Source organism: Maylandia zebra, linkage group LG3 (assembly GCF_041146795.1).
Source record: "Maylandia zebra isolate NMK-2024a linkage group LG3, Mzebra_GT3a, whole genome shotgun sequence".
NCBI classification, from domain to species: Eukaryota; Metazoa; Chordata; class Actinopteri; order Cichliformes; family Cichlidae; genus Maylandia; species Maylandia zebra.
In genome coordinates, this window is record NC_135169.1 from 46,555,952 (window position 1) to 46,569,159 (window position 13,208).

The 13,208-nt window shown below is 35.9% G+C and overlaps 1 long non-coding RNA gene across 1 annotated transcript; it reads left to right on the plus strand.

Moving 5' to 3' along the window:
* The first annotated feature begins 1,173 nt into the window (after positions 1–1,173).
* On the plus strand, positions 1,174–3,259 carry LOC143416557 (uncharacterized). Its single transcript, XR_013096949.1, has 3 exons — positions 1,174–1,678; positions 1,795–1,898; positions 2,003–3,259. It is a non-coding gene; the product is annotated as an uncharacterized LOC143416557 (long non-coding RNA).
* Positions 3,260–13,208: the final 9,949 nt, after the last annotated feature.

The following is a 13,208-nucleotide window of genomic DNA, read 5'->3' on the forward strand; positions in this document are numbered from 1 at the left end:
AGACTCATTGGAGATCATGGACTGTCATCCCATCATAGTTTGTGGTGATTTTAATGAGAATGTTTTATCCAGTGCAAACAAACCAATCCTGGAGCTGTTTGAGTCTAGGGGATACGCACAGGTCATCACTGCCCCTACCACAGAGAAGAACACACTGCTTGACCTAATTTTCATTTCTCAGTCAGATCGATGTCTCCATTCTGGAGTCATGAAGACCTACCATAGTTACCATGACCCAGTATACTGTGTATTGTCCTGTGATGATTCATGATCTAGATCTTTGAATACAGTAAGTAATTTCTATATTTTTGAATGACTTAAGAAAGTAGAGCGATATTTAAAAGTTGACGCTCTGCATTGCAGTATAATGGTTGAATTGTTTACATAAAATACAATTACATAAATTAAGTAATGATATCAGTAAAAGATGACAATTTTATTTATCACAGAAAATCTAAAATTCACTAACAGTAACCTATAAATGTCAGAAAAATCAAATATAGCAGTTTAAAATGAATAGTGTAGGCATATCCTCTCTGCAGCCAGGCTTCAACATCCTGCCAGGCTGCCCCAGTCTCACTGTGGCTGGGAGGGAGGGAGGGTGGACCAGAGGATTGCCTACACAACACATAAATGTTCAACAGCTTCTTCATTGTTTCTGAGAGAACAATAATGACTAAAGGTTGCTTTTTTAAAAAACAAACAAACAAACAAACAAACAAACAAACAAACAAACAAACAAACAAACAAACAAACCTAATTACAGCAATAATGACAGTTAAGCCACTTTATGTGTGCCTCTATTTTGAAATACTATTTACAAAAATGTTATTATTTTGGTTTGTTATAAACTTTAAACTTTTTCAAAAGTATACGATTATATTTTTGGACAAATCTTTCGATGAAACATACATTTTTATGAGCTTTTATCATGTTTCGGCCAGTGCAATCATCAGGGTGGGTCTGGGTTGATAACTGCACATTTCTGGCCAGAAATGTTTCAGCAGTGTTACATAAGTAGTACATATGTAACACTTGCTTTCTGTTACCAGCTGATACCCTACATTTGTATAGACATTGGATGGTGTGAGGTTGGGGAGTTGAGTGGGGGGGGGGGGGTTACGGTGGGAGCTGAGGGGGGGGGTGTTAGGTTTCCTTTTTTCTTTTTTTTTCTTTTTTAAGAGAGACACAGTCCTCCTGTGTCTTCTCCAAGCTTCACATGTAAGATCCAACAGTGTGAAGCACATAGCAGCTAGAAACTGTAATGCCACAGATCAGAGAGGCTTCATCATCACCATCTTCATCGCCGTACGATCAGAGCGTGAGACTTCACATCTGGAGCACAGGAGACATTCTGTGGTAAGTCCTCCTTCTAGCTTGTCCCACAAGCAGTCGGTGAGATTTACTCACAACAAAAAGGGTTAATGACATTATTTCCATGAAAACATGTATTCATTCTTTGTGAAGTGTTTAAATTGTGTTTTCACTTGACCTTAGGAGTGTTAGAGTGTATTGTAATGTCTGTACTCAGGTGTTTCCCTCTGTGATCCATCCCCATCAGAGCTGAGACACTCAGGACTGAACAGACTGCACAGTTTCTGTGACCGAGCCTCCAAAACACCTTCTTTGAAACCACTCATGATAGAAGGGCTTCATATTTGCAGCAGCACTACTACAGGTATTCAGTTTATTACAGGATGTGTTTGTTTCTTAGGACCAGCTCTGAGTGCACACTACCTAACATATACACCTTTCTGTTTATTACAAACCAACTACTCTGGATCATATGGCCAGTTGGCAGGAATGTTGCTGCAGGAAAACATCCCTGGAGATCACCATCATTGTCAGACTGACTGTGCCTCCTCTGTGCAGTGTCAAGATCCTCTCTAAATGAGTGTGTAAGTTAACATTTTCATTATTTTATTCCCTTTGACAAGACAAGTATCACTGATATTTACATTTACAACTACATATGTTCCCGTTTTCTGCTCTTCTTTTAAAGTCCTCAGCTATCCTGCTTCTGTGCTGCTTGCCACACATCAAACACTGGCCGGATGACAGGGAGGATCCACTCTGAAGTCACTGGACGTGATGAGGATCATATGGGACTTCATAGTTTCACAGAAACATTGTGCTCTGTGATTACAGGTTTTAAATGGACATAATGACTGCCTCTCTCTGATCAACAGGCTAAAGGATTGTTTTCATTGTTAGTGCTCTGTACAATGTATGCTTATTTAATATTTCATCACAGAGCAAACCTTTATTTATTTAACATTTTTTTTTATTTTGTTTTAATGTTGAATTAACTGTGGGGATTTTTTTAAGTGGGCACTTGGGATGTCATATGACCAGAAATGTGGTAACTGGAATTCAACAGTATGGAAGAAAAAATCTGCTGAGAACGAAACACATACAAAAACCCCCAAGAAAATTCAAATTCATTCCATGTAATCCAATCTAAAACATTTTAAACTGCTGAACAGCAACACAAACAGTGTTAAAAAACAGTGTTAACAGAATGATTATGATGATTTTGTACCAAAGTTTCAGGTCACATGGCACACCTAGTGTGTAGTGTGGGGTATCAGCTGGTAAGTATAGGTTTTTTCATATTTGTGTCCTTAGAGTTTAGATAGATAAAGCCTTGTGTATAATAATTAGTCATAACCACAACTCAAAGTCAGGGACTAACTAAATTTGGGACTTTGTGTCTGAGCCCAGGTTAAAACAATGTGTAAAAAAGCATTTAGTGGCATGGCTGAACAATGCTGTATTGATACTTATTTATCCATGTTCACAAAAAGGACTAATGTGTTTATTTGATTATTTGCATGTGTTAAACTGTGTCACCACCTTAGGCTTTCATTTGAGTTTACTCACAAATCTCTATACAGTTCTCTTTTACCACTGTGTGGACTCTGTTTACATTAAAACATAAAAAAGAATGAGTAATAAAAAGATGTGTAGACAGATCAGAAGATTAAGTAGACCGATAGAAAAAGCTGTTCAGCCATGTTCTAAGAAACCAACACAATTTAAAGGTTCAGGATTGTGGTTTTAAAAGTTGAATTTTCATGTATTTCATATGTTGCTCATTATTTTTTATTTAATTATTTAATTTAGTTATTTTTCTTTATTCTACCAGTCCTTTTCAGAAAGAAGCTGTAAAATATGACTTAAGATTTTTATGTTATTTTCTATGACATACAAAACAAATTGATGTATGTAATACTATTAAACATGATATACACATGTGTATATGTCTGAAAAACATCATGCTGTATATTAAAGTTTGTATTTTCTGCAGAATGTTTGTTCATCTTTTAAGTTCATTTCAATTAGAAGAATATGAACTTTTAATATTCATTCAGAGGTTTTCTGACTCTAAATTTTCTTTTGTCATTACTCATCTTTTTATTATTTACATTTTAAACATGCTTAGCTTTTTCCAACTTCTTCTGTGTGAACATCAGCTTTCAAAAGTTCTGCACTTTTATTTTCAGGTTAAAAATTCTGTATTTTCCAGCTCATTCAGATTTTTAACTTAACATTCAGCAATTAATTCATTTCAGTGCATACATTCAGATTCAAGCATTCACACTGCAGTTTCTTCAGAAAATGCACTTTCTAGTTAGTGTGAATGCTTGAAAAGCATTCACAGTATTGTTCTTCTAATCTTTATTATTATATTTTATCTATTCCGTACGTTTTTTGAAAGCCTACTCCTTCAAAACCGTTCAACTTAGAAAAACCATTCAAACACCATTAGATTCCTATTCTTTTGGACATGATTGCTTGTATTTTTCTCATTTTTAACATTTATATTTTTAATTTTATTCAACTTTATTCAACAAAAATTTCCCATGTATTTCAATGGGGAGACCCTTCAAATTCTCATTCAACTTACTCATTTTTAAACTCTTACTACTTCCACATACATTGACATAGAGCCACCATTCAAACTTTAAAACGAAGACAAGACATTCAACTATTCAACTTGTATTTATCTTTTCAATATCTATTATACTTTTTCTTCAGTTCCAGTTTAAGTTTCATGATGTTTTTTCACCCGTTTCAGAGTTTATAATGGGTGTGTATGGGACGGAATGTTGGGGCTAGAGTGAGGCAGCTCAACTGCTAGAGTGAGAGGAGCAAAAAAATTAATCTTAAAATATTTTTTAAAACTGCTGCTGTGTCCACAGCGTTTGCTCTACAGCCACCATTTTACCCTCAAAACGTAGCCATCGCTGTCCTCTTTCATCCAATGTGTTTACTATTGTCCTAGGTGTTATGGTTCTTTCGTAAATGTCACCAATGCACAGCCTCCTCCCTCCAACTCTTCCATAGACTCTAATGTTAAAATGGCTCAGAAGGTTCGTTTGAAAATCAGAAGAGCATGGTGTCTTTCCACTGTCACCACGTCCATATAATAAGCTCCACAGGCATGAAAACTGAGAATTAGGTAGACTAGACATTGCTGTCGCTCACGGTGAAAGAATTTTGTCAATACGACTTTTACTTTTCATTTGGGAGCGATTTGTTTCGGCCTGACTTTTCTGTTCATTTTAAGCAGCAAAAGTGAGGTGCATGTCTGTGTGCGTGTGTATGGAGCCATTGGGTGCGGTCACTATAGCAACCAGGCTCACACCTGCCTGCTTAACGAGCTCTGCCTGCCACTCTGCCAAGATTCATCTTAAACACTTCTCTTTCAACTGCTGCTGTGTCCACAGTGTTAAAGCCATCATTTTACCCTCAAATCGTCGCCATCGTTGTTCTTTTTCCAACATCTTGTCTTTCAAAGCTCAGAGATGTAAACTTTTTAAACTGTGTGGGTCCAAGTGGAGGGATCACATTTTAGTCATTCAGTGATTCAAAGAATATGACTTTTTAATATTCTTTCAGATGTTTTCTGACTCTAAATGTTCTTTTCTCATTTCTTAGGTTTTTCTAATTTACAATTAAAACATTTTCAGCTTTTTTCCAACTCCTTCTTCTGTGTAACCTTCAGCTTTTAGCAGTTCAGCACTTTTGTTTTCAGGTTAAATTCGGGTTTTTTTTTTAATCTCATTCAAGATTTTTAACTTAAATTCAGTAATTAATTCATTTCAGTGCATACATTCAGATTCAAGCATTCACACTGCAGTTTCTTCAGAAAATGCACTTTCTAGTTATTATTATTAGTGTGAATGCTTGAAAAGCATTCACAGTATTGTTCTTCTAATCTTTATTATTATTATTATTATTATTATATTTTATTTTTCCGTACGTTTTTTCAAAGCCTACTCCTTCAAAACCGTTCAACTTAGAAAAACCATTCAAACATCGTTAGATTCCTATTATTTTGGACATGACTGCTTCTAATTTTCTCATTTTTAACATTTATATTTTTAATTTTATTCAACTTTATTCAACAAAAATTTCCCATGTATTTCAATGGGGAGACCCTTCAAATTCTCATTCAACTTACTCATTTTTAAACTCTTACTACTTCCACATACATTGACATAGAGCCACCATTCAAACTTTAAAACGAAGACAAGACATTCAACTATTCAACTTGTATTTATCTTTTCAATATCTATTATACTTTTTCTTCAGTTCCAGTTTAAGTTTCATGATGTTTTTTCACCCGTTTCAGAGTTTATAATGGGTGTGTATGGGACGGAATGTTGGGGCTAGAGTGAGGCAGCTCAACTGCTAGAGTGAGAGGAGCAAAAAAATTAATCTTAAAATCTTTTTTAAAACTGCTGCTGTGTCCACAGCGTTTGCTCTACAGGTATGATTTTACCCTCAAAACGTAGCCATGGCTGTCCTCTTTCATCCAATGTGTTTACTATTGTACTAGGTGTTACGGTTCTTTCATAAATGTCACCAATGCACAGCCTCCTCCCTCCAACTCTTCCATAGACTCTAATGTTAAAATGGCTCAGAAGGTTCGTTTGAAAATCAGAAGAGCATGGTGTCTTTCCACTGTCACCACGTCCATATAATAAACTCCACAGGCATGAAAACTGAGAATTCGGTAGACTAGAAGCTGCTGTCGCTCACGGTGAAAGAATTTTGTCAATACGACTTGTACTTTTAATTTGGGAACGATTTGTTTCGGCCTGACTTTTCTGTTCATTTTAAGCAGCAAAAGTGAGGTGCATGTCTGTGTCGTGTGTATGGAGCCATTGGGTGCAGTCACTATAGCAACCAGGCTCACACCTGCCTGTTTAACGAGCTCTGCCTGCCACTGTGCCAAGATTCATATTAAACACTTCTCTTTCAACTGCTGCTGTGTCCACAGTGTCACAGCCATCATTTTACCCTCAAAACGTCGCCATTATTGTTCTCTTTCCAACACCGTATCTTTCAAAGCTCAGGCATTTAAACTTTTTAAACTGTGTGGATCAAAGTGGAGGGATCACATTTGAGTCATTCAGTGATTCAAAGAATATGACCTTTTAATATTCATTCAGATGTTTTCTGACTCTAAATGTTCTTTTCTCATTTCTTAGGGTTTTCTAATTTACATTTAAAACATTTTCTGTTTTTTTCCAACTCCTTCTTCTGTGTAACCTTCAGCTTTTAGCAGTTCAGCACCTTTGTTTTCAGGTTAAATTCGTTTTTTTTTTTTTTTTTTTTAATCTCATTCAAGATTTTTAACTTAAATTCAGTAATTAATTCATTTCAGTGCATACATTCAGATTCAAGCATTCACACTGCAGTTTCTTCAGAAAATGCACTTTCTAGTTATTATTAGTGTGAATGCTTGAAAAGCATTCACAGTATTGTTATTCTAATCTTTATTATTAGTGTGAATGCTTGAAAAGCATTCACAGTATTGTTCTTCTAATCTTTATTATTATTATTCTATTTTATTATTATTATCTATTCCGTACGTTTTTTGTAATCCTATAACTTCAAAACCGTTCAACTTAGAAAAACCATTCAAACACCGTTAGATTCCTATTCTTTTGGACAACACTGCTTCTATTTTTCATATTTTTAACATTTATATTTTTAATTTTATTCAACTTTATTCAACAAAAATTTATAATGTATTTCAATGGGGAGACCCTTCAAATCCTCATTCAACTTACTCATTTTTAAACTCTTACTACTTCCACATACATTGACATAGAGCCACCATTCAAACTTTAAAACGAAGACAAGACATTCAACTATTCAACTTGTATTTATCTTTTCAATATCTATTATACTTTTTCTTCAGTTCCAGTTTAAGTTTCATGATGTTTTTTCACCCGTTTCAGAGTTTATAATGGGTGTGTATGGGACGGAATGTTGGGGCTAGAGTGAGACAGCTCAACTGCTAGAGTGAGAGGAGCAAAAAAATTAATCTTAAAATCTTTTTTAAAACTGCTGCTGTGTCCACAGCGTTTGCTCTACAGGTATGATTTTACCCTCAAAACGTAGCCATGGCTGTCCTCTTTCATCCAATGTGTTTACTATTGTACTAGGTGTTATGGTTCTTTCATAAATGTCACCAATGCACAGCCTCCTCCCTCCAACTCTTCCATAGACTCTAATGTTAAAATGGCTCAGAAGGTTCGTTTGAAAATCAGAAGAGCATGGTGTCTTTACACTGTCACCACGTCCATATAATAAACTCCACAGGCATGAAAACTGAGAATTAGGTAGACTAGACATGGCTGTCGCTCACGGTGAAAGAATTTTGTCAATACGACATGTACTTTTCATTTGGGAAGAATTTGTTTGGGCCTGACTTTTCTGTTCATTTTAAGCAGCAAAAGTGAGGCGCATGTCTGTGTACGTGTGTATGGAGCCATTGGGTGCGGTCACTATAGCAACCAGGCTCACACCTGCCTGCTTAACGAGCTCTGCCTGCCACTGTGCCAAGATTCATCTTAAGCACTTCTCTTTCAACTGCTGCTGTGTCCACAGTGTTACAGCCATCATTTTACCCTCAAATTGTCGCCATTATTGTTCTCTTTCCAACACCGTATCTTTCAAAGCTCAGGCATTTAAACTTTTTAAACTGTGTGGATCAAAGTGGAGGGATCACATTTGAGTCATTCAGTGATTCAAAGAATATGACCTTTTGATATTCATTCAGATGTTTTCTGACTCTAAATGTTCTTTTCTCATTTCTTAGGGTTTTCTAATTTACATTTAAAACATTTTCAGTTTTTTTCCAACTCCTTCTTCTGTGTAACCTTCAGCTTTTAGCAGTTCAGCACCTTTGTTTTCAGGTTAAATTCGGGGGTTTTTTGTTTGTTTTTTTAAAATTTCATTTAATATTTTTAACTCAAAATTCAGCAATTAATTCATTTCAGTGCATACATTCAGATTCAAGCATTCACACTGCAGTTTCTTCAGAAAATGCACTTTCTAGTTATTATATTTTATTTTTCCGTACGTTTTTTCAAAGCCTACTCCTTCAAAACCGTTCAACTTAGAAAAACCATTCAAACATCGTTAGATTCCTATTATTTTGGACATGACTGCTTCTAATTTTCTCATTTTTAACATTTATATTTTTAATTTTATTCAACTTTATTCAACAAAAATTTCCCATGTATTTCAATGGGGAGACCCTTCAAATTCTCATTCAACTTACTCATTTTTAAACTCTTACTACTTCCACATACATTGACATAGAGCCACCATTCAAACTTTAAAATGAAGACAAGACATTCAACTATTCAACTTGTATTTATCTTTTCAATATCTATTATACTTTTTCTTCAGTTCCAGTTTAAGTTTCATGATGTTTTTTCACCCGTTTCAGAGTTTATAATGGGTGTGTATGGGACGGAATGTTGGGGCTAGAGTGAGGCAGCTCAACTGCTAGAGTGAGAGGAGCAAAAAAATTAATCTTAAAATCTTTTTTAAAACTGCTGCTGTGTCCGCAGTGTTTGCTCTACAGGTATGATTTTACCCTCAAAACGTAGCCATCGCTGTCCTCTTTCATCCAATGTGTTTACTATTGTCCTAGGTGTTATGGTTCTTTCATAAATGTCACCAATGCACAGCCTCCTCCCTCCAACTCTTCCATAGACTCTAATGTTAAAATGGCTCAGAAGGTTCGTTTGAAAATCAGAAGAGCATGGTGTCTTTCCACTGTCACCACGTCCATATAATAAGCTCCACAGGCATGAAAACTGAGAATTAGGTAGACTAGACATTGCTGTCGCTCACGGTGAAAGAATTTTGTCAATACGACTTTTACTTTTCATTTGGGAGCGATTTGTTTCGGCCTGACTTTTCTGTTCATTTTAAGCAGCAAAAGTGAGGCGCATGTCTGTGTACGTGTGTATGGAGCCATTGGGTGCGGTCACTATAGCAACCAGGCTCACACCTGCCTGCTTAACGAGCTCTGCCTGCCACTGTACCAAGATTCATCTTAAACACTTCTCTTTCAACTGCTGCTGTGTCCACAGTGTTACAGCCATCATTTTACCCTCAAATTGTCGCCATTATTGTTCTCTTTCCAACACCGTATCTTTCAAAGCTCAGGCATTTAAACTTTTTAAACTGTGTGGATCAAAGTGGAGGGATCACATTTGAGTCATTCAGTGATTCAAAGAATATGACCTTTTAATATTCATTCAGATGTTTTCTGACTCTAAATGTTCTTTTCTCATTTCTTAGGGTTTTCTAATTTACATTTAAAACATTTTCAGTTTTTTTCCAACTCCTTCTTCTGTGTAACCTTCAGCTTTTAGCAGTTCAGCACCTTTGTTTTCAGGTTAAATTCGGTTTTTTTTTTTTTTTTTTTTTTAATTTCATTCAATATTTTTAACTCAAAATTCAGCAATTAATTCATTTCAGTGCATACATTCAGATTCAAGCATTCACACTGCAGTTTCTTCAGAAAATGCACTTTCTAGTTAGTGTGAATGCTTGAAAAGCATTCACAGTATTGTTATTCGAATCTTTATTATTATTATTATTATTATTATTATTATATTTTATTTTTCCGTACGTTTTTTCAAAGCCTACTCCTTCAAAACCGTTCAACTTAGAAAAACCATTCAAACATCGTTAGATTCCTATTATTTTGGACATGACTGCTTCTAATTTTCTCATTTTTAACATTTATATTTTTAATTTTATTCAACTTTATTCAACAAAAATTTCCCATGTATTTCAATGGGGAGACCCTTCAAATTCTCATTCAACTTACTCATTTTTAAACTCTTACTACTTCCACATACATTGACATAGAGCCACCATTCAAACTTTAAAACGAAGACAAGACATTCAACTATTCAACTTGTATTTATCTTTTCAATATCTATTATACTTTTTCTTCAGTTCCAGTTTAAGTTTCATGATGTTTTTTCACCCGTTTCAAAATTTATAATTGGTGTGTATGGGACGGAATGTTGGGGCTAGAGTGAGACAGCTCAACTGCTAGAGTGAGAGGAGCAAAAAAATTAATCTTAAAATCTTTTTTAAAACTGCTGCTGTGTCCGCAGCGTTTGCTCTACAGGTATGATTTTACCCTCAAAACGTAGCCATCGCTGTCCTCTTTCATCCAATGTGTTTACTATTGTCCTAGGTGTTATGGTTCTTTCATAATTGTCACCAATGCACAGCCTCCTCCCTCCAACTCTTCCATAGACTCTAATGTTAAAATGGCTCAGAAGGTTCGTTTGAAAATCAGAAGAGCATGGTGTCTTTCCACTGTCACCACGTCCATATAATAAGCTCCACAGGCATGAAAACTGAGAATTAGGTAGACTAGACATTGCTGTCGCTCACGGTGAAAGAATTTCGTCAATACGACTTTTACTTTTCATTTGGGAACGATTTGTTTCGGCCTGACTTTTCTGTTCATTTTAAGCAGCAAAAGTGAGGCGCATGTCTGTGTACGTGTGTATGGAGCCATTGGGTGCGGTCACTATAGCAACCAGGCTCACACCTGCCTGCTTAACGAGCTCTGCCTGCCACTGTACCAAGATTCATCTTAAGCACTTCTCTTTCAACTGCTGCTGTGTCCACAGTGTTACAGCCATCATTTTACCCTCAAATTGTCGCCATTATTGTTCTCTTTCCAACACCGTATCTTTCAAAGCTCAGGCATTTAAACTTTTTAAACTGTGTGGATCAAAGTGGAGGGATCACATTTGAGTCATTCAGTGATTCAAAGAATATGACCTTTTAATATTCATTCAGATGTTTTCTGACTCTAAATGTTCTTTTCTCATTTCTTAGGGTTTTCTAATTTACATTTAAAACATTTTCAGTTTTTTTCCAACTCCTTCTTCTGTGTAACCTTCAGCTTTTAGCAGTTCAGCACCTTTGTTTTCAGGTTAAATTCGGTTTTTTTTTTTGGTTTTTTTTTAATCTCATTCAATATTTTTAACTCAAAATTCAGCAATTAATTCATTTCAGTGCATACATTCAGATTCAAGCATTCACACTGCAGTTTCTTCAGAAAATGCACTTTCTAGTTATTATTATTATTATATTTTATTTTTCCGTACGTTTTTTCAAAGCCTACTCCTTCAAAACCGTTCAACTTAGAAAAACCATTCAAACATCGTTAGATTCCTATTCTTTTGGACATGACTGCTTCTAATTTTCTCATTTTTAACATTTATATTTTTAATTTTATTCAACTTTATTCAACAAAAATTTCCCATGTATTTCAATGGGGAGACCCTTCAAATTCTCATTCAACTTACTCATTTTTATACTCTTACTACTTCCACATACATTGACATAGAGCCACCATTCAAACTTTAAAACGAAGACAAGACATTCAACTATTCAACTTGTATTTATCTTTTCAATATCTATTATACTTTTTCTTCAGTTCCAGTTTAAGTTTCATGATGTTTTTTCACCCGTTTCAGAGTTTATAATGGGTGTGTATGGGACGGAATGTTGGGGCTAGAGTGAGACAGCTCAACTGCTAGAGTGAGAGGAGCAAAAAAATTAATCTTAAAATCTTTTTTAAAACTGCTGCTGTGTCCACAGCGTTTGCTCTACAGGTATGATTTTACCCTCAAAACGTAGCCATGGCTGTCCTCTTTCATCCAATGTGTTTACTATTGTCCTAGGTGTTACGGTTCTTTCATAAATGTCACCAATGCACAGCCTCCTCCTTCCAACTCTTCCATAGACTCTAATGTTAAAATGGCTCAGAAGGTTCGTTTGAAAATCAGAAGAGCATGGTGTCTTTCCACTGTCACCACGTCCATATAATAAACTCCACAGGCATGAAAACTGAGAATTCGGTAGACTAGAAGCTGCTGTCGCTCACGGTGAAAGAATTTTGTCAATACGACTTGTACTTTTAATTTGGGAACGATTTGTTTCGGCCTGACTTTTCTGTTCATTTTAAGCAGCAAAAGTGAGGTGCATGTCTGTGTCGTGTGTATGGAGCCATTGGGTGCAGTCACTATAGCAACCAGGCTCACACCTGCCTGCTTAACGAGCTCTGCCTGCCACTGTGCCAAGATTCATATTAAACACTTCTCTTTCAACTGCTGCTGTTATAATATACTATTATAATTTTTACCCTCAAAACGTAGCCATTGTTGTTCTCTTTCCAACACCGTGTCTTTCAAAACATTGAGATGTAAACTTTTTGAACTGTGTAGATCCAAGTAGATAGATAACCTCCTAACTGACCCATAGAAATACATTGTTTTCAGTCAGGAGTTTGTCTCAACAGCAGAAAAAGACCCCACCTTTTAAATTACTCCTGTGACCACATTTTTGACAGCGGGAACATAAAGAACATGCTGTTGTGTAGAAAAATTCCTCTGGATCTCCATGGTTTAAAAGCTGGCTTGACAGGAATTACAATTTTGGATTTAGAAGCAGTTTTTCCAACAGATGCCATTAAGCAGATTTGAAAGGGGTCACAGAATAATAGTGTCATTGTCCAGAGTCTGTGACTCCTTGTTTATATTTAAGTTTATTATTATTATGGGATTTTGTGCTCCTTTTTCACATTTCATGTTCCTATGTTCTGTGTTCCCTAGTCTGTGTTAAGTTTGTGTGGGTTTTGTTCTGTCGGTGTGTTTCCTGTTTTACGTTGAAGGTCCGTGTCCAATCTCAGTGTGTTCAGATTACATGTCAGACAATCATGTCTGATTACTCCCAGCTGTGCCCTCCTTCTGTGTCTCATTCCCTCGTTATCCCTCTGTGTATTTAAGCCTTGTGTTTGCGGCTGGTTCATCTGTGTATCGCCCTCCGTTGCCCTGTGTGGCTTCCCTATG